This window comes from Polypterus senegalus, chromosome 1 (genome assembly GCF_016835505.1).
Source record: "Polypterus senegalus isolate Bchr_013 chromosome 1, ASM1683550v1, whole genome shotgun sequence".
Classification (NCBI taxonomy): Eukaryota; Metazoa; Chordata; class Cladistia; order Polypteriformes; family Polypteridae; genus Polypterus; species Polypterus senegalus.
In genome coordinates this window covers 136300418-136321838 of record NC_053154.1, presented here as the reverse complement: position 1 = coordinate 136321838, position 21421 = coordinate 136300418, and the positions used below count along the sequence as shown (strand labels likewise).

Here is a 21421-nt window from a genome sequence, read left to right as displayed (position 1 = left end):
TGAGGCAGTCCCTATTATAGGGCACCCGGAAGTGGTCCAGATGGTCCCAAACCTTCTTCCTCAAGCTTTTCCAGGTGTGTCAGAAGTGTTGCAGCCCAGGGCTCAGAGACTGTCCAGGTGCCCCCTGGCAGTGGCCCCAGACCCCACCAGGGTTGACCTTCTAGGTTCCAAGCCCATGGCTCCACTGTGAGCCAGAGGGGTTGTCCTCTAGTGTTCTAGGGAAGGTATTGCCCTGAATATGCCCTCTCCCCTGGTCCTTCCATCACAGGGGCATCCTGGCTGAGCAAGAGCCCCAGCCGTCCTCCACTATATATATATATATATATGATTTGTTATATATAGTATATGTGTGTATATGTGTGTATATAAATGATGGTTGTTTGATAAGTTTAGCCATATTTCAGGCATAAGTGATGCGTTCTACAGGTTTGAAATGATTTTTTCCAAAGAAACAGTGTTGCTTTTTTACCATATTATATATATGAGGGTCATTTGATAACTATGGTAAAAAAGCATTTTATTTTCGTCTATGCCATATGTATCATAGATAAATATTTTTGTACATATTAGTACAATAACATGTCTATTGAAATCCAATCCAATCGTCATTCTCTGTCCCTTGGGTACACTCTCCACCACTTTATCCATCTCACTACAGAAATCTTCTTTCTCATCCATCGTACTTCCAACTTGATGGGCATATGCACTTACAACATTCATCATCACACCTTCAATTTGTAGCTTTATAATCATCACTCTGTCTGACACTTTTTCACCTACAAAAATACACTCTTGACATACTGTTCCTTCAGGATAATCCCTGCCTCATTTCTCCTCCTATCCACACCATGGTAGAACAATTTGAACCGACATCCAATATACCTGGCCTTACTCTCCTTCCATTTGGTCTCTTGTATGCACAATATATCAACCTTCCTTCTGTTCATCATATCAGCTAACTCTCATCCATTACCAGTCATACTGCCAACATTCAAAGTTCCTTCCCTAATTTCCACTTTCTTTACCTTCCTCTTCTCCCTCCTGCCTCCAAACACACCTTCCCCTTCTTCTTCGGCCAACAGGAGCCCATTTTCCTCCAGCACCCTGTTGGCTAACAGTACTAGTGTTTGTTAACCCAAGCCTCGATTGATCCCGTATGGAAATCTGTACTGTTTGGACCTGCATGAAGAAACACACTGGTTTGTGTATCTCCTGTGGCTGGGTTATAATGGTGAGTAATTGACATAAAAACCGAGGAATTGATTCAGCTAATATAAACCCTATTTCCGATAAAGTTGGGACAGTTTCTAAAAATGCTATAAAAACTAAAATCTGTAATTTGGTAATTCACTTGAACCTTTTTTAACAGGCAGAAGGACAAAGAAAAGATTTTAGTGTTTTCACTAACAACCTTAATTCTATTTGTTAATCATAAGCAAATTTAGAAATTGATGCCTGCAACACATTCCAAAAATGATGGGATGGAGGAAAGTTTACCACTGGGTCACATTACCTTTTCTTTTAATTACACTTCTTAATTATTTGGGAACTGAGAAAAGTAATTGTTGTAGTTTATCACGTGGAATTTTTGCCCATTCTTCCTGTATACAAGACTTGAGCTGCTTAACAGTCTGTGGTCACCGTTGTCTGATTCTCCTCTTCATGATGCACCAGAAATTTTCAATAGGAGACATATATGGATTGAATCAAGCCAGTCAAGCATTCGGACTCTATGTCTACAAAGCCACACTTTTGTAATTTGTGCAGAATGAGGTTTGGCATTGTCCTGCTGAAATATACATAGAAGTCCTAGGAAAAGACGTTGTCTTTTTAAAATTTATATCAAAGCCTTCATATATATATATATATATATATATATATATACATATGTATATATATATATACAGATCCCCCATGCCATGGACACCCATACCATCACAGACGCTGATTTTTGCACCTTTCATTAATAACAGTCCGGATAGTCTTTTTCATCTTTGGCACGTAGAATCCAGCATCCATTTTTCACAAAAACATGGACTCATCTGACCACAGGACACATTTCCATTGTCTTTCCGTCTATCTCAGATGAGCTTGGGCCCAGAAACTCGCCAACATGTCTGTAAAAAATTGATGTATAGCTTCCTCTTTGCATAATACAGTTAACAGAGAGCATTTGTTGATGCAGCTGTGCAATGCATTAAGTGACAATGATTTCTAAAAGTACTCCCAAGCCCGTGTGGCTATGTCTGTCACGGTAGCATGACGGTTTCTGCTGCAATACTGCCTAAGGGCTGGAAGGTCCTTACGTATTCAGCAGTGATTTCTCCTGACTCCCTAAATCTTTTCACATTGTTATTAACTGTATATGGTAACAGATGTAAATTCTTTGCTATCCTGCACTGAGAAAAATTGTTTTTAAATTGACAGATAATTCTCTCACAAAGTTTAGCACAAAGAGGTGAGACATGACTCATCTTTTCTTGCAAAGACTGAGTCTTTGGTGAATGCAGCTTTTATACCCAATCTTGATACCCCCACCTGTTAGGAGTTAACCTGGTAATTGATAAACCTTAGAGAATGTTAATTGTATAACCTTTACAGTCTTACTTTCTGTCCCAACTTTTTTAGAGTGTGTTGCAGGCATCAATTTCTAATTTTGTCTTCATGTTTAACAAATAGAATTAAGTTTGTCAGTAAAAATACAGAAAATCTTTTCTTTGTCATTTTGTCTGTTAAATAAAGATTCAAGTAAATTACCAAATTACAGATTTGAGCTTTTATTGGATTTTTAGAAAGTGTTCCAACTTTATTGGTAAAGGGATTTGTATTAGCTGAATCAATTCCTAAAGAAATGAAGCCTAGAGGAGAAATTAGCCACACTTAAAGGGATAAACATGAAAGAATATTGGGGCTTTATCTGTACACCTGCTTTGTATTCTGTACATATTAATAATTGCCAATTATTAACTCCAGTGTATATTGATGATACAATTCAGATTTTGTTTCTAAAATATAAATGTTACTCTACTGATTGTTTATAGCTGTATATACTAATTGTATAATAATCTACTTTTTTATCTATTTTATTCAATAAATCTTTTTTACTGAATAATAATAATAGTAATATAATAATAGTAAAAGTGGACTGTCTTTTGCATGTCTGTGAAAGGGTGACAAAGGAATATAAAACATCTAAATACACCTAAACAGTTGAGTAATTAACTTGTTTACATTCCATTTTTTTCACTTGCCTGTACACCTACCATAGTCCCTGCTATCTTCTCTGGTTCTGAGATATTGCATTGCTTGGTAAAACAGTCAGACTTCTGACTATAAAACAGATGGCTGCAGTATTGTTTTTATTAGGTGTACCATGGGGAACATTAATAGCAGGCACTGGAACACAGGAGTTGAATTGAAATCAGCAGACATCAGTGTTAACTAATCAGGGTCGACTAAGCCTGTGGAATGAATGTATTAACTACTTTGAAAAAGAGAAAGAGGGGAATAAGCTGTTAATGAAGATAAATTGTAAATTGTAAGGTGAAAACTGTGCAAAGGAAAAAAAAATAAGGAAAAAGTTGACTGTTTATGAAAGTCATTATAGCTCACTTAGAGAACACTTGAATGTTTCTTTTTTTGCCACAGTTGCAACCACTTGTTTTTTTTCCCTTTCTTGTGTATCTTGCATGATTTAATTATCTGGCTACTTTCAATTTTATTTAAATACTAGCAAAATACCCTCTCGTCGCAGCGGAGAAGAAGTGTGTTAAAGAAGTTTTGAAAAAGAAACTGAAACATTTTAAAAATAACTTAACATTTGCTTTCTATTCGTTTGCAAAAGCAAAGTCCTTCACCAGCAATTATTTAATGTTAGCTTAGACCAGGCACTTAAAAGTTTCTCTCGCACTTTTACTGAGTTTGTGCTAAACACTATTCTATCCCTGACCATCTAATCTTCGTTTGCATAAGCGCAGTCCTTCACCAGCAATTTTAACTCAGTTACAAAGTGATCAAAAGTCTCGTTTATACCCTGGGTCCTCTCAGTAAACTTGTATCTCGTGAATATCGTATTCGTCTTAGGCATGACAAACGCAAGCGGCAGCGTGTCTATGAACTTAATTTAAAGTTAAGCTTTACACCTTGCTTTTCTATTCGTTTGCGTAAGCACAGTCCTTCACCCGCAAGTTTAACTCTGTTACAGCAATTTTAATTCCGTTACAAAGTGATCCAAACTCTCGTTTATACCTCGTGTCTTCTCATTAAACTTGTATCTCGCGAATATCGTATTCGTCGTAGGCATGACAAATGCCAGCAGCAGCGTGTCTATAAACTTAATTTAAACTTACGGTTTACACTGTGCTTTGTTTCCGCAGTAGCTGCACTTACGAATATGCTTGTATGCGTCACTCTCTTCATATTCTTTTGCTGCCTTGTCAAATGTATAATGCATTTTTTGTTCAGCACTCTTTGGAGCTCTTTCTTGTTCTCTACGTACTGCGTTCACAGTCAGTTCACATGAGCCGCTCTCTTGTGTGATCTTGCGATGTCCACGGCTTTATTTAATGTTAGCTAAGACTAGGCACTTAAAAGATTCTCGCTACAGCAATTTTAACTCTGTTACAAAGTGATCCAAACTCTCATTTATACCTCGTGTCTTCTCATTAAAGCTGCAATATCTTTGTTAATAATTAAATCTTGAAACTTTATTTTAATTCACACCCAGGTCTTCAAATCACTATTGTGAAAAAACCCTAAGGAACAGCCCCACTGTATTTATGTGCCCTTCGATAAGCTATCAATCCACACTAATTTAAATTGTAAATGTTGCTAAATGCTTACAGAATCTCATAAATGGATAAAGCATTTTAATTATGCCTTTGCTATACTGTATAGTGAATATTACACAGAGGCAACACGAGTCTCTGTATTATTCATAGCATACCATGCAATATGTTAAATTATGTGTTTTTTTCTGGTTGCTTTATATTTTTAGCAAATCATTACATTCTTAATGTTTTAGCTGCTTCTAGGGAATCCACTCCCGGACGGGTTTATCCATTCCCAGGAATTCAGGAATCTCGCATGTCATTCCCTGGAATCCCGGGCCCCCGAGGATGACACAGTGCACGGGCATCTCACATGTGAACGGTTTTAGAACGACCAACACTTATTTTTAATAAAACTACTGCAATATGTTGACACCAATAAAAGACTAATCTTATCTACAAGCAGATCTTGCTGTCATATAAGTACATGTAACTAGTTCAGGGATGCCCACACTTTTTCGGCTTGTAAGCTACTTTTAAAATGACCAGGTCGAAATGATCTACCTACATTAAAAATGCTGTATATATATATATCGCATAGTTTTACTGTCAAATAATGCAAAGAGTACGCAACATGTGTTTCACCTTTTACGTTGTGCCATGGCGTGTGGTTCGTTTATTTGACAACATGTAGATCGGGGTAATTACATTCATGGCATTCGTAAGTCTGAATCACAATCTGATTGTATGTTTGCATGTGGGATGACCAGTGTGTTAGAAGAAAAGAGATCTCAGACTGGCCGCCCTGTATGTCAATAAAGTGGCAAATGCCATAGGAAGGATATATGATAATGTTTAAAAAATTTTTTTTTTGAATGCAACACGATCTACCTGATCAGATACTGATGCACTTGTTCTAAACAATGCCCGCGCTTGCCGTTGCTCTGAAACACCGCTATTTCATCTTTTACTGATGCATCCAGTTTCTTGTCATCATTCTGTGATGGCAAGTTTCTTGGCACAGATAATGCGGATGCAACAGACTAACGCATTGCAATTTCAAGTTGCTGTTCAAAGCTGTTGTCTGACAGACGTCAATGAAGTCTGCCCTGTCCTGGCATTCGTGAGCTGCAGAGTGTAGACTCCTCAAAGTCCACTGTACTCAGTCTTAGTTGGAGCCGGGAGACTGACGACTGCTGCTGGTTGACTGAATTCATCTGCAGCACACTACACCTTGGGCCAAAAACCCGTGCCACTTAATTATTATTTTCAACTATAACTCTGTTATTTCTTGATCGATTTTTACACTTTTACACGCTATATATGCGAGCTTGGCCGTTACAGGTTTCCCGGGAATTACAGCAGTTTCAGCAGAATGGATTCCCTAGCTTTTTCTAATTTTCACCTAACCTTTACTTAATTTTTGTACAAATTAATAAGGAAAGCAGCAGTGATCATGCCTTTTTTTTCAAAACAATGACTGGTATAGGCAGGGGAAATGTCACACTTGGTCACTCAGTTCCTATAGCAGATTGCTAGTGATTTTTCCATAGATGACAAAATCACTTTGCCATCTTGTGGCAAAAAGATATTTTGCCATTAGTAGGTTTAGGTTGAGCGATGGGTGTCTCAGCCTGTCCACGGTACTGTCACGGGTGATCTGGGCAATTTCAGTTAACCCATCTGTAATGGCAGTGCAGTAGGTAAATATCAGGCCTGAAATCTGCAGGTCCAAAGAACAGATTGAAAGGATGACCTAAGTTTTATTAGCCTAGAACTGGTAAGTGAAGTCATGAGAAAAAATAAGAAGCCTAGAGAGCAAATGTAAACAAAGTTGAGAAGAGACTGTTTGAGAACAACATGAAGTGAGCTTAGGTGTTTAGTATCCAGAAAAACTCATATATTAACTTTGTGGTGTGGAGGGATAGTGATGGTGTCACAATATTTACAATTGTTTTGTACTTACATAATTGTTGTATAATTAATATATTTTTTGCATGTGGAAAGGAGCTCTTTATTATTTCAAAGGCAGAAAAGAAATCCCCCCCATTCTTCACTGTGCTTTTGAGTAGTGACTACCCTGCAATAAAAGGTTATGATTCTGGAATTGCATGCACTTCAAAGTTAAAGAGCATGACACTATCCAAGTAACCATTTGCATATTATGAACATCAAAGAAAGCAATGCTGTTTATTGCTGATGAGTGGTCATTAATATTTACATTTACACTTATTTTTTTAATAGACACCTTTATCTAAAGAGGCTTACAAAAGATGTCAACATAATCAAATACACATCAGTCATAGAGACTGTTTAGGACCAAGTGTTATTGGACAAGGTTAAAAAATTGATCTTCACATGTGAAGAGCTCAAAGCAAAACGCAAGCTAGTTACATGTGCAATTAGATAGAAATTCACTAAACAAAGACTCTTCAAGAGCTTCTTAAACACATCGCGAGAGTCAGAAGTTTGAATGGAGGTGGGCAATTCATTGCAGAGGTGGCATCAGCTGTAGATCTAAGTGGGTGAGAGGGATGTGGTAACGCAACCAAATTTAAGTTACAGAAACTTTGAACAGTGTTAGTTATAAGGGTAATAATATCACAGCGTAAAGGAAATACACTTACAGTTTGTATGTTGAGGGTGCTGCTGCAGGAACACAGGGCCGTCTAGCGGGTGAGCAGTGTGAGGCAAAGTGAGTGTGGGCACAGTATGAGCTGGTATAATTCCCAATAAAGGCTCCAACACACATGTTCAGTTTAACACGCCAGCGTCCTCTCAGCCTGCCCAGTGTGCCTCAAAGAAAATGCCGGTATTTGCTTTTGTAACCAAGATTGAGTCAGAAATGGGAATCCCATATTGTAAATAAATGTGATTTACTTACTGGTGACTTGGCAGCTGGTGTGCTTGAGCTCAGTATAGCCATTGGCCATCCGGGGTTGGGCTTACACACGCGTGACTGGCAGGGTTTGATTTTAAATAGAAAGTTACTCTGGGTGTGTTGCAGAGTGTGGCGTAAATGATAGGGCCTGAAAATCCAACCAACCAATTTCACTTCAACCGGTTGCTTAATTAGGTGCCGATTCTTTAATTCCATGGCTCGTTGCTGCTCTCATTGTGCAATAACATACATTTCTGAAATTGATGATTTTCTCTTTTCTAAGAGCAGTGTTAAAATGTTTTTAGGACCTGAGCAGATCTGCATTCTTGAGACCTTCACCTTTTTTATTTTCAGATATTGTATGATCAACAATATTAGTCATGTTTTCCTTTTCATGTTTTGGTTGATTTTGTATCTCAATATTGTTTGGCTGCCAATTAAGGAAAAAGAAACAATGAAAGCATCTGAGTCTACAAGAGTGAGTCAATTAAAATTTATTCAAAATAAGTTAATTAGCAGCAAAAGCAGGTGTGGCAGTAGGGGGCGCTAGTGCTCCCTTGAACCCTCAGGTACCACGCCAGACACCAGGTAAAAGTCCCAGACTGTTTATTATTTTTAAGCACAGTGCACCAAGCACCTTTCACTCTACTCATAAATTATACAATCACTCAATACACTAACCAATCCTCCAACTCCCAGACACTTAGCCACCCTTCCTCCCAGCTCAGCTCAGTGTCTTGACTGAGCCCTCATCCTTTTACAGCCCCTAACCCGGAGGTGTTCCTGTCCCAACAGTCCACAGTTCCTTATTCCTTCCGGGTCAGGGCAATCAGTTCTTCACTTCAACCCGGGAGCACGTCGTTCCTTCCTGTCACGTGACCGTGACATACTCCTGGGTCATAAGGCATAAAAGAGCCCATAAGCCCCACACACAGCAACTCCTGGTGGTCCCCAAGGTATCCAGCAGGGCTGTGTATAAATACTACAAAGTCCATAAGTCCCTGCTGGACCTCGGGGCACAATCCTGCTGTCGGGAGAGCTCCTCCTGGCAGCCTGGGGGTGAGGACCAACATGAGAAGCCGGCAGTCCTCCACAGTCCCTCCCCCCTTAATGACGACTTCAGGGGCGGAGCGTCCAGCCCCGCGAGGGACGTCCTCCTCCAGGAGGACGCGTCAGCTGGACCTTGGCTGCGTTGTCCCAGTCCTCGAGCGAACCTTGGGGAAACGTTGTACCTCCTGTCTCCCCAGGGACAATGGCGCCACTTGTGGCCCGGCCGCCGGCAGTTGTAGCACCGGCGAAGTCCTCCTGGTTGCTTCCCTCTGCGAGACCAAAAACACCTTGGGAACTCCGTTAGTGTTGTCTCCGCCCCTTTATCTGCTAAGGAGGGCGTTACGGCCGCTTGGCTGCCCTCAAGCCTTCTCTCCATTAGGTCGAGAGACCTACCTTTTATTTTGGGGATCTCCTGCTTGATCTGGGGCTTGTGCTCAGCCTGAGGCTTCCTATGGAAAGAGGAGAGCCTCTTTGCTGTCTGCACACCCGTTACTTTCCGCTTACCCGGAGGCGGCGTCATTAGCACCGCATCGCTCCGATGCACAGCACTATTCAGCTGCACCGGCACGATCGGCGCTTCCCCCGGCACTCCTGTCACCGGCGCTACCCCGCACTTAAGACCGGTCGGGTTCTGGAGATCTGCACTGCTCCGGAAAGCCACGTCACACGCATGCCCCAGGCTGTTTGCTCCGTTCCCCAACCATTCGGTCATCGTGCCACACTCTCTTGTCGGGCACACGGTGCTTTGACAACCGCTACTTATCCTCTGCGGTGCCAGATCGCACTGTGTCCCCTTATATCCTTTAGAATCCTGCCAACTACGCCAGTGTGGCAGTAGGGGCTGCTAGTGCTCCCTTGAACCCTCAGGAACCACGCCAAACACCAGGTAAAAGTCCCAGACTGTTTATTATTTTTAAGCACAGTGCACCAAGCACCTTCCACTCTACTCATAAATTATACAGTCACTCAATACACTAACCAATCCTCCAACTCCCAGACACTTAGCCACCCTTCCTCCCAGCTCAGCTCAGTGTCTGGACTGAGCCCTTGTCCTTTTATAGCCCCTAACCCGGAGGTGTCCACAGTTCCTTATTCCTTCCGGGTCAGGGCAATCAGTTCTTTTCTTCAACCTGGGAGCACATCGTTCCTTCCCGTCACGTGACTGTGACGTACTCCCGGGTCATAAGGCATAAAAGAGCCCATAAGCCCAAAGCCCCCAGCGACTCCGGGTGGTCCTCAAGGTATCCAGCAGGGCTGTGTATAAATACTACAAAGTCCATAAGTCCCTGCCGGTCCTCGGGGCACGATCCTGCTGTCAGGAGAGCTCCTCCTGGCAGCCTGGGGGTGAGGACCAGCATGAGAAGCTGGCAGTCCTCCACACAGGTCACTAATTAAGAAAAGGGTTCAAATGTAAACCTGCAGCCACTGGGACCCTCCAGGGCAGTAGATGGGGACCCTTGACTCCTTTTTAAAAAATAGTTTTAAAGGTGAATTTATATAAAGGCAGCCAAAACTGTGCTCCTTTTTTGTTAATCCAGCTAACCGAGGTAAATTTCACAGTGGGTCTTAGGTTTGATTGAATGTTGTTTTTGAAAAATTATTTTTCAATAGTAAAAACCCTAGGTTTGTTAGCATTTTGGATCTTACTGAAAAGCTGCAGAAATAATTTAATTTCCAAAATAAACATGTTAATAGTTTTTGCAAGTATTATGGAAGCAACTTAAGTCACTAGATAAAAAGCTTTCATAACAGAAAGTTCATCAATCTGAATCTTGAAAATGCACATTAATGTTTTTCTCTTTGGATTGTGAATATATTAAATTATCTAATCTCCTCATAATGTTTAATGTTTTGGAGGTCTATTGATCCTTTAGATCAGGAACATTTTTTATTTCTCTGATATTTATTCTACTCTTCAGATTTTGGCCCTTTTCTGACTTTTTGGTTGTTAGATTTTTATTTAACAGTCATGAAACTAACAGTAAATGTAAATATAGTATGTAACAACAAAATAGTTATATATAATGAGCAAATAATGTGTCTGTGTTAAAAAAACTGTAGAGTTCCAGTATATTGAACTTTATCTGAATGTACAGTATGATAAACGATGAATTAGCATTGAGACAAATTTTCATGGATTTCATTTCTGGAGAGTTTTGTTTGCTTTGCATATAGGGTCCTCTTTGAATGAGAGGGCATGTTGTTGTATATTTTGTTCTGTTTCCTTTATATCCACCCATCCATATATAGGTAGCAGGAGGCAGTACTACAGCAATAACCACCACACAAGAAACAACTCTAGATGGTGTACCAGCCTGCAGCGTACACAAACTCAGTCATCATGTATTATTGTCACTAATCACCCTCAACATGTACACTTTAGGATATGGGAAGAAACCCAAGTCATGTCAAGAGAATCTGCTTTGGTAACTCAGTATAGTCAGTACCTGGATTGGGTTCTGAACACATGACGTTGTTGCAAATAAAATACATTTGAACACAACCATCTATAATTTACGTAGAACAGGTGTTATGCTTATTGCACAACAAGAAACAGTTGTGTGGTGTCAATAAATGAAAATCTGTTGTACTCTTGTAGGGTGAAGTAATGCATGCCTAGAAATGTCAATGGGTATGTATAGATTTGGGTACAAACTTCAGCCTTTACAGGTGTGTTTTGGTTGGGTTTGGGTGTTGATTTTCAATACCCGTAGAAAACACTAGTATGAATTAATACACTGAACCAATTCACAGAAGATCTTTTAAAGGCAGACATAGTTAAATGATCAAAATTTCTTGCAATTAAGTGCAGCAGTCAACCAGTTCCATTTAAACATGGACTGATACAACATTTCTAAAGACCTTTAAATAAACACTTTAATATCTGTATACCTTTTTGCATACATTCAATTTAAAACTATATGTATACTATTTAAAATTGTCAGACATTTGAAAATCAATTTTACTCATCTTATAATTGTCTTCATAATATAAAAACTGTTCACTAAGGATTTTGTCCATTTGCTTTTATGTGAAATTCTTCAGTGATAGTATAACTGCTTATTTTAAAGATTTAAATATGTACTGTACAACAACTAGCAGTTTGGCACAAGTTAAAAATAATTTGCTTCTGTTTCAATCACATTTTAGGGACAGCATTGCTCATTTAGTTTACATGTAATTACCTACCCAGTTACAGCCAACAAAAAAGCACTAGTTCTCTTCTTCCTCTCTACTTAACTTAACTTTTGAGTTACATTTATCTTTTCTTGAATAACACTTAATTATGAAATTTGAAAATATTTCTATAGTATACAAGTTAACCTTGGTATGTTAACTTTAGGGCAGCATGGTAGCACAGCATTTTGTGTCTGTGAATTGGCTGCAGACTCTTGAGTTCAGATACTTGTCTGGAGTTTATGTGTTCTCAGTGGTTTCTTTCCATACTCTTAAACTAAGATCCATGTAGATTAGGTGACTCTAATTGGTTCTGTCTGTGCAAGTATAACCTAAGGTATATTGCTGCGCCACTAACAGTTGTTTCCCATATTCCAACTGTTTATTTTCAGAGATAGTTTCTGGCATCCTGCAAGCCTGAAATTACAGTACATAAGCAATTTGAGAAATGTATGAAAATTAATATGGGAATTTGAAAACATAAAGAGGCGTAGTGATGCAGGGCTTAAAGCTGCTAAATTATAGCTTAAGAGTTCTGGGTTCAGTTCTGATATTTAAAGGAACTGGACAGAGGGATATGAGGAGGAAAAAACACCTTTGGAGGGTTTAAGGGAAGAAGAACAGATTTACACTAGGTTATTTATAAAATAATGCAGTAGATGTTCAAGTAAATTAAATAAGTATGTGGGAGATGACAGGGGGCATTCTCAAGAATGAGCAAAATATCAGAGAATTTTTATGCTGAGAGCAATAGGCTGTAATAACATCCTGAGACCCACAACTTTATCTTGGTGAGCAATTTTAATTTCTCCTTGCTATCTGTAACTAATAGTACTCAATAACTATGCAAACTAAGCAGTAATTCTCAACATCATAGTTATCACCTGCAATTCTATTAATTTGTGTCCATCACCCAAATCATCTTATAATACTTTAGTTTTAGAATCTGACTTGTTACAAATGTTAGGTAGATTGACTGATAAGGAGTTGAACAGTAAGTCAAACACAATGCTATCTTTTTTCCACCGATCTTGGTTAACATATGACAGAATCTACCTAATTGATCAGACCACACTTTTAATATTTTGGCTTGTAACTAGTAGTGCTGGGTGGCATACCGGTTCATACCAAAAACCGTTTTTTATTTTTGTTATGTAATGTATTTTTCTTATACCGCAACACCAGTTTAAATAGCCTAAACAATGTTCTAAACATGGTGCAGTGGGAAACTGTTTAAGGGGGGACCTTTTTTATTGCTACACTGCTAAACATGCATGCAACAGAGTACATGCGTTATTGGAGGTATTGAGCTGTGAAAATGAACATTCCGAAACTGAAGCTATAGCAGACAATAAAGTTGAACATGATGATATAGAAGAACTTTTGCTGAAAAAAGGAATCATGCCTGTTTTTTTGGAGATACTTTGGTTTTAAAAGGTCGGATGTGGACCATTATTATGTTCAAATGTGTGAATACTGTTTCTATACTACTGGATAATACTGCAAGTCAAGTAGCACTTGTTTTATTTTTTTTTTCTTCAATACTGTGTAATGTACCTGGGTACTGTGTAATAGTGTGACGATGCCAGTCCCCTACAGACTCCCTCTTCCCACATGGGAGTCTGTTGAACCAACAACGTCGATAGTTATGACTGAGATGAGCTGACAAATCTCATTGAAGCCAGGTGATGGTGGAAAGTGCTGAACTACTTTTATTAAAAACAGTCAAAAGTAAAACCAAAAGTGTCCACTGTACAGTATTGAAAAAATACAGTACCCAAATAAATAGCAAATCCATAAAACTAGTGAAACCATTAAAATAGAGGTTAAAATGCAGTCAATCTCCTCGCCCGATCGCAGCCCACCACCTTTTGTTTCCCTGGCTCACCCATCACTGGCGTTGCCGGCAGAGCCTCTGCAGCACGAACTCCTTTCTATCAACCCCAGTCTTGGCTGCCGCCACACTGCACAGCCAAACCGTCCGAGGTCGGCGCACCTCCCATCTTCCTTCACGTTCACTCAGTCACGCCTAGGATCCATTGGGAGGTTTTACATCTTGCTCGCCCCACTCTAAACGCTTAGTCAGTGGGGCAAACCAGCCGCTAGAGCGCCTCAGCCTGCACTCCCTCACGGAGCCCTAGCTTGTGCTGCCTTCTCCTTCCTGGTGCCTGGATCATCTCTTATTTTGCCCTTGTTACAGCTATGGGCAAAAACACAGATTGATTCATTTCTTTTCTGTGTTCATTTTCTGAATTCAAAATAAGAAAAATAATGCTACAAAATTAAATAATATGTCAATCAGAAATAAGTCTGACCAATTGATTTGCAAAACTTGTTGGAGTGACAGCCTGCACACACACTGGTATCCTCAACCTGAACTTCAGAGCCCCTGGTATAGACCATCCAAATAGGGAATATTTATGAGACATGGGTCCTTGTGGAACAGGTGGAACCTTTACAGTGGGAACCCGAGACATGCTAATGTAGCACAAAGGTATATGTATAGTTTACTCAGGGATTGTTTAAACTAGGCAATAGGAAAAACAGGGAGTTTAGATTTGGCCAGATTTTTTTTGTACAATGTACAATTCTCATGACAGTGGAATAGGTTATTCTTAGCCAGTCTACTGTAGTAATTGCAGTGGAAAATGTGGTTAACATCCACTCATGCATAAGAAAAAATACTGTTGAACACCATGAAACCGGTATAATTTTGAAAAATACAGTGATATAGAATTTTGGTCATACCGCCCACCACTACTAACTAGAGGTGCATAACGATTACCACATCTCTCTTCTTAGCGCTGGCAGACACCAAACCAGAAAAGACATGTTGTTTATAGCATAATTTGGCCACATCTCCCTCTAGCAACTGGAATCCTTGTCTTTTGTGCCACAGGTAATCGAGATCACCTGTCGTTTTATTATTTAATCCTAGGTCTTGGACATTCCAAGAGTATACTGATAGATTAGCCATTAAGATACTGCAAGATAAATAGAAAACAAAGATTAAGAAAAGTAAGTAGAAATAGGAAACATGGAGCACAGTCATGGCGGTGTGTGACCATCCCTCCAGGGACCCAGCCAGTCAGTAAAAATTACCAGGCTAACCTCCTGCAACCCACCCCACATGTCACTCCCACCACATACTTGAAGCAAAGCAATTACCTGAAGTTTAAACAGAAGAGAACGTACCCTTGGAACATCCAAGTTTCATGGAGGTAGGGTAGAACAAATGTTACTGATAACAGGGTTCATTGCCTTCCTTTTCGGCGATTCCACCATAGAAAAATCTGGAAAAAATTAATACAAACTGTCCTGTGGGTAAATTTAGGATTCTAATGAGACAGAATACACTATCTGCCCGCAATGCACACTTGGCTTGACATTATCTTCTAGTTTAAGTTAAGATTGCCAAGTCCTTTTCTAAGCAATTCTAATGTGCTTATTAATTCGCTCTAAAGATTGCATGACCATATCATTGACCAAGCTCTATGTATATCCTAAGAACTCATTTACTTTTTTCATATTAGCTGCATACTTCTTACAGTAAGTACCCCTTTCAGTCCTCATCAGAACTCAATAAAGCCATTATTCCATGGAGATATTCATATTCTTGAAATATCTTATATAAATCTCCTTTGATCAAATTACTTTTTTGTGATTTTTTTTTCTTGTTCTGCTTACTGTGTAATTAATTTTCCTAACCTCCATTTTTTAATACTGGCAGTGATGATCAAGAATAGGATGCCACTCTATTGCAAGACACACATACACAAAATAGCCCATATATTGTCCACACTCTGAATTTTATGACATTATGATAATTTAGTCTCACCAGTCAGCCTAATCTGTGCATCTTTCGGTTGTTGTAGGAAACTAAGGCTGTGTCCTGAGAAAACCCAAGTAGAAAATGGAGCTTGCAAACTACACCCCGATGGTACCATGGGCAAACCCAGGACTCAGAAGCTACGAGGTTGCGATGATGACCACAACTCAGCCTAGCTTCCCCATTTAGTTTATGTATTTTTAATTAATATTTTATGAGGCACTAATATTTTTGGAAAGAAAAACTCAAATTGTATTACAATATTGCAGATTATTGTTTTAGTCCTGGGATTTTACTGTGACTGCAGGTTTTCATTCCAACCAGTTTAACAAATCATTAGATCAGATTTTTTTCTTATTGATCTATTTGTTTAATTAGCTGTCCGTCTTAGTTCTCTAATTTTGTTTTCAGAAAAATATGCTAGTATGATATTTACATGGAAAAGCAATTCACAATGTTTTATTTTTAAATATTTGATTTTTTCCCATTCTCTTTTCTTTCACTTTTTTGTGGAGTTTGCTTCCTTAATTGTAACCAGATACTGACAATTAGTGATGTGCAGTACAGTCACAGGTGCAGTAGACAGTGAAAGCTAAAGGGGAACAGCCTCTTCAGTGCCATACTCATTTGAGTGCTAATTAGTGAGTAAAAGCTCTCAAGGTCAGTCCTCTGGACAACTTTAACTGCAGGTGTTTATCCTAACCAACTTCAACTTTTAATGGGATTGTTGCCCTCATTAAGAAAGTTAGGTCGATCCAGAAATAGATTTCTTAAATTTTTTATTGGAATGTTGCCTGTGTATGTGTGTGATAGTCTGAGGTGGAGCATTTTTTTCCTAGTTTTTTAAGATTTTGCTTTTTTATGTTCTGATTATTTGGGCCTCTCCTTACTAATCAGCACAAAAACGTAGAGGACTCTGAAATAGCTGTTTCACTTTACCATGCAGCATCATTTGTACAAGAGTCTGAACTTGTTATCAATACCTGTTAGCATTTAGACAAAATTACAAGGGCAAATGAAACAGAAACAAATGAATTGAAAAGAAAATTACAAAAGACAGTTAAAGCTGTAAAAATACAGATTGCTTCATTTCTTTTCTATGTTCATTTTCTGAATTCAAAATAAGAAAAAAAATGCTACAAAATTAAATAATATGTCAATCAGAAATAAGACTGACCAAATGATTAGCAAAACTTGACAACCTGCACACACAATGGTACCCTGGACCTGAACTTCAGAGCCCCTGGTATAGACCATCCAAATAGGGAATATTTTTTATATATATATATATATATATATATATATATATATATATATATATATATATATATATATATATATATATATATATATTTTATTATAAAAGACATGGGTCCTTGTGGAACAGGTGGAACCTATACAGTGGGAACCGGAGGCATGCTAATGTAGCACAAAGGCATATGTATAGTTTACTCAATGATTGTTTAAACTAGGCAATAGGAAAGACAGGGAGTTTAGGTTTGGCCAGATTTCCATTATCCAACCCGCTATATCCTAACTACAGGGTCACAGGGGTCTGCTGGAGCCAATTCCAGCCAACACAGGGCGCAAGGCAGGAAACAAACCCCAGGCAGGGCTCCAGCGCACCGCAGGGCGCGCACAGACACACACACACCAAGCACACACTAGGGATAATTTAGAATCGGCAGTGCACCTAACCTGCATGTCTTTGGATTGTGGGAGAAAACTGGAGCACCCGGAGGATACCCACGCAGACACGGGGATAATATGCAAACTCTACGCAGGGAGGACCCGGGAAGCGAACCCTGGTCTCCTAACTGCCAGGCAGCAGCGCAGTGTATATTCAATAACACAAAATAGAATTAGTAACACATTAAATATTATGTTCCTTAATATTTAGAATTTTTAAAAGAATGACATAAACGTATTTGATATATATGTTGCTGCATAAAATATAATGTTATAGCAGTTACAGAAAAGTTTTTGAGATGCAAATGTATGTAAAATAAATGGAGTCATGCTATTAAACACAAACAAAATAAAAAAGGTAGCCATCCATGTTAGGTTGGATTTAAACATGAGCTTTCTGTCAAAAATTTTCACTGGAGAAGCTGTTCGAATAGTAGTGCATAAAAACACGTGTAATGTGAAGGAGCTTCCTGTTTGTCCGTAGTTATTTATTTAACAGTTTTTTTAGAAATAAATACCTGAGATTTGCAAGTTCTGAGCGTATGACTGGATGAGTTGATGTACAGATTATAGGAATTTTAATATGTTTGCTGTTGTTTAGCATTGGTCACCATAGGTTACCCTCTTATATGATACATCGTTGTGTCCATTCTCCACAAAAATACAAGTTTAAAATTTTTCTTCGCTATAAACTACATCATATAAAAAATATATAATTTTTGGGTGGACTTCTCTTTTAAGTTCTGAATATTCTCATTCATCTATGAAATTGTTTTGTTTGTTTGGACTCTGTTCAGCTTCCATAAAGAGCATATAGTGGTTTATGACATGGTCGGACCATATTTGGCCAAATAAATTCTACCACCTTGATTTTCCTCTTTTCCTTTGTCATACTTTCATTTTGACCTCTACAATTCCTGTGCCTTTTTTCACCAGCACAGTGTTCATAACTGCTAAATGGAGCATTTAGTTAATAGGTTTTTTTACTTGTGATCATTTAATGTATAGTATTGATAGGGATTGCTTAGCTGTCTTCATGTGACTGCTTCTAATTTAAACACAAGAAATGCTTTAAAAGGTTAGCAGATATTGAAACTTGCTTGTAAACAATGGAAATGTGCTTTCAGTTTTGAGAAATTTGTATCTCGTTTTGTCATTTACTTGAGGGTTTACTCTTTGTATTCGTAGTATCCATTTTAGTATGTATGCTACACACCTGTGAAAACTGTAAAAAGGCTGAAATCAAATAAATGAGAGGAACCAGAACAGTATTAAACCAGAACAAGTTTGAAGTCAAGGCACATATTGTAGATGTCTCAAATGCAGAAATCAAAAGGGTATGGTGGGAGAAAAAAGAAAAGTCCTCTGACTTTCAACTGTTTTTACTTTCAGTAAACTTAATGTGTAAATATTTGTATGAACACTAAAAGAGTCAACACCATAAGACATAAACTAAAAATGTTTCACAATGTGTCCCTGAATGAAGGGAGGCTCAAAATCAAAAGTACCAGTCAGTATCTGGTGTGGCCACCAGCTGCTTGAAGTACTGCAGTGCATCTCCTCCTCATGGACTGGACCAGATTTGTCAGTTCTTGCTGTGAGATGTTACCCCACTCTTCCACCAAGGCACCTGCAAGTTTCTGGACATTTCTGGGGTGAATGGCCCTAGCCATCGATTCAAATCGATCCCGCTCCAGGGTACAGGCCTCGGTGTAACGCTCATTCCTTCGACGATAAACACGAATCCGTCCATCACCCCTGGTGAGACAAAACCGTGACTCATCAGTGAAGAGCACTTTTTGCCACTCCTGTCTGGTCCAGCGAAGGTGGGTTTGTGCCCATAGGCGGCGTTGTTGCTGGTGATGTCTGGTAAGGACCTGCCTTACAACAGGCCTACAAGCCCTCAGTCCAGCCTCTCTCAGCCTATTGCGGACAGTCTGAGCACTAATGGAGAGATTGTGTGTTCCTGGTGTGACTCGGGCAGTTGTTGTGGCCATCCTGTACCTGTCACGCAGCTGTGATATTCGGATGTACCGATCCTGTGCAGGTGTTGTTACACGTGGTCTTCCACTGCGAGGATGATCAGCTGTCCTTCCTGTCTCCAAACACCACCCTGACCATCTCATCTTCCTCTGCATAAGTACAGTCCTTCACCCGTGAATATTTAGCGGCAGTGTTTCTATTAGATTGCCGCTGACGGACGGCCTTATATGGGCAGGCACTAAATTACGTGGGAGGCGTAACTCCGCCTCCCATGGGCATCGAGCAGAAGTCTATAGTATAGTATATGGATGAAAAAATAGGTTCCAGTTATGACCATTACGCGTAGAATTTGGAAATGAAACCTGCCCAACTTTTGTAAGTAAGCTGTAAGGAATGAGCCTGCCAAATTTCAGCCTTCTACCTACACAGGAACTTGGAGAATTAGTGATGAGTGAGTGAGTGAGTAAGTGAGTGAGTGAGTGAGTGAGTGAGGGCTTTGCCTTTTATTAGTATAGATTACATCAGACACCTGATTGATGCAACAACTGCATACCAGCTTACCATTTTCTGATGTTATTGTAGAGTATTGTTTGTTTTTATAGTATAAAAGTTATACTGTGTATGTCTAAGGTTTGTGGTGGACACTATATCAGTTTGCCTTATTATTATTCACTATAGAGCATATCCTCAGGATACTTTCACTCAAGCTGAATGTTTTGGGTGGGGCATGTGAGAAAAGAACATTCTGTGCTGACCTGTTCACCTGCTTATTACATTTATTTTCTCTGACATGTTTACATTAATTATGTTGTTGGCTGCAGCACTGAATAAGACTATAGGTTCTCGAAAGGAGAATAACAGAATCATTAACTCTTGTTTGCAGTCAATAGAGGACAAATGGATGGATGTCTCTGTGTAGTGACTATATAGTGCCATACTAGGTAATAGGAGTGCAGATTTGTGAGAACAGTATCTATTATTTGAAGCTGTAGCTCCAGCTGGTTTGAGAGCACTCTTTTTAGATTATCCTTCTCTCTGATAAGAAGAAAGATAACACAAGGTGAGTTATATTTTGTTTGTTTGATTGCAGTAAGTGCAGCCATTTAGGAATGAACCTATGATATGTGTTATACCGAGAGACAGATTTCCTTCCACAATAGCTCACTAATAAATATTATATTGCATAGTCCAATGTTACAAGTACAAATTAAGTAAGGTTATCCTTAAGCTATACAATGCACCAGTGAGGCCTCATCTAGAATATTGTGGGCAATTCTGTTGTTTGCAATATATAAAATATACAGAATGACAGCACTGGAGAAAATCCACAGAAGAGCAACTAGACTGATTCTAAGAGTAGATGGTATGAGTTATGAGGAAAGACTGAAAAATTTGTTTCAGTTTAACCAAGTGGAGGCTATAAAGATAAGTGATTAAAATGTTACAGTTGTTACAAAATATGTTCATCAACAAGAACACAGAGCTACAGATGAAAGATGGGTAAAGATTAACTTTGTACAAATGTCATTAAAAAGTTTTTCTTCGTTCAGAAAACCATAAATATATCTCATGCTGGTAAATGGTAATGCTTTAGGGACCTTCAAAGTATGACTAGATACTACTATTTGGAGAAAGTCAGTCTTCTTCTTCTTTCGGCTGCTTCTGTCAGGGGTTGCCACAGCGGATCATCTTCTTCCATATCTTTCTGTCCTCTGTTGTTCTGTTACTCCCATCACCTGCATGTCGTCTCACACCACATCCATAAACCTTCGCTTAGGCTTTCCTATTTTCCTCTTCCCTGGCAACTCTATCCTTAGCATCCTTCTCCTAACATAACCAGCATCTCTCCCCTGCACATGTCCAAACCAACACAATCTCACCGCTTTGACTTTGGTCTCCCAACTGTCCAACTTGAGCTGACCCTCTAATTAATTCATTTCTAATCCTATCCATCCTTGTCATACCCAATGCAAATCTTAACATCTTTAACTCTGCTACCTCCAGCGCTGTCTCCTGCTTTCTGGTCAGTGCCACCGTCTCCAA

The 21421-nt window shown here is 39.1% G+C and overlaps 1 protein-coding gene across 1 annotated transcript in view; it reads left to right on the top strand.

Annotated features, from left to right (window-relative positions):
• Positions 1 to 21421, top strand: part of si:ch211-51h4.2 — a 411729-nt gene that overhangs the window by 102496 nt on the left and 287812 nt on the right. The window lies entirely within an intron of this gene.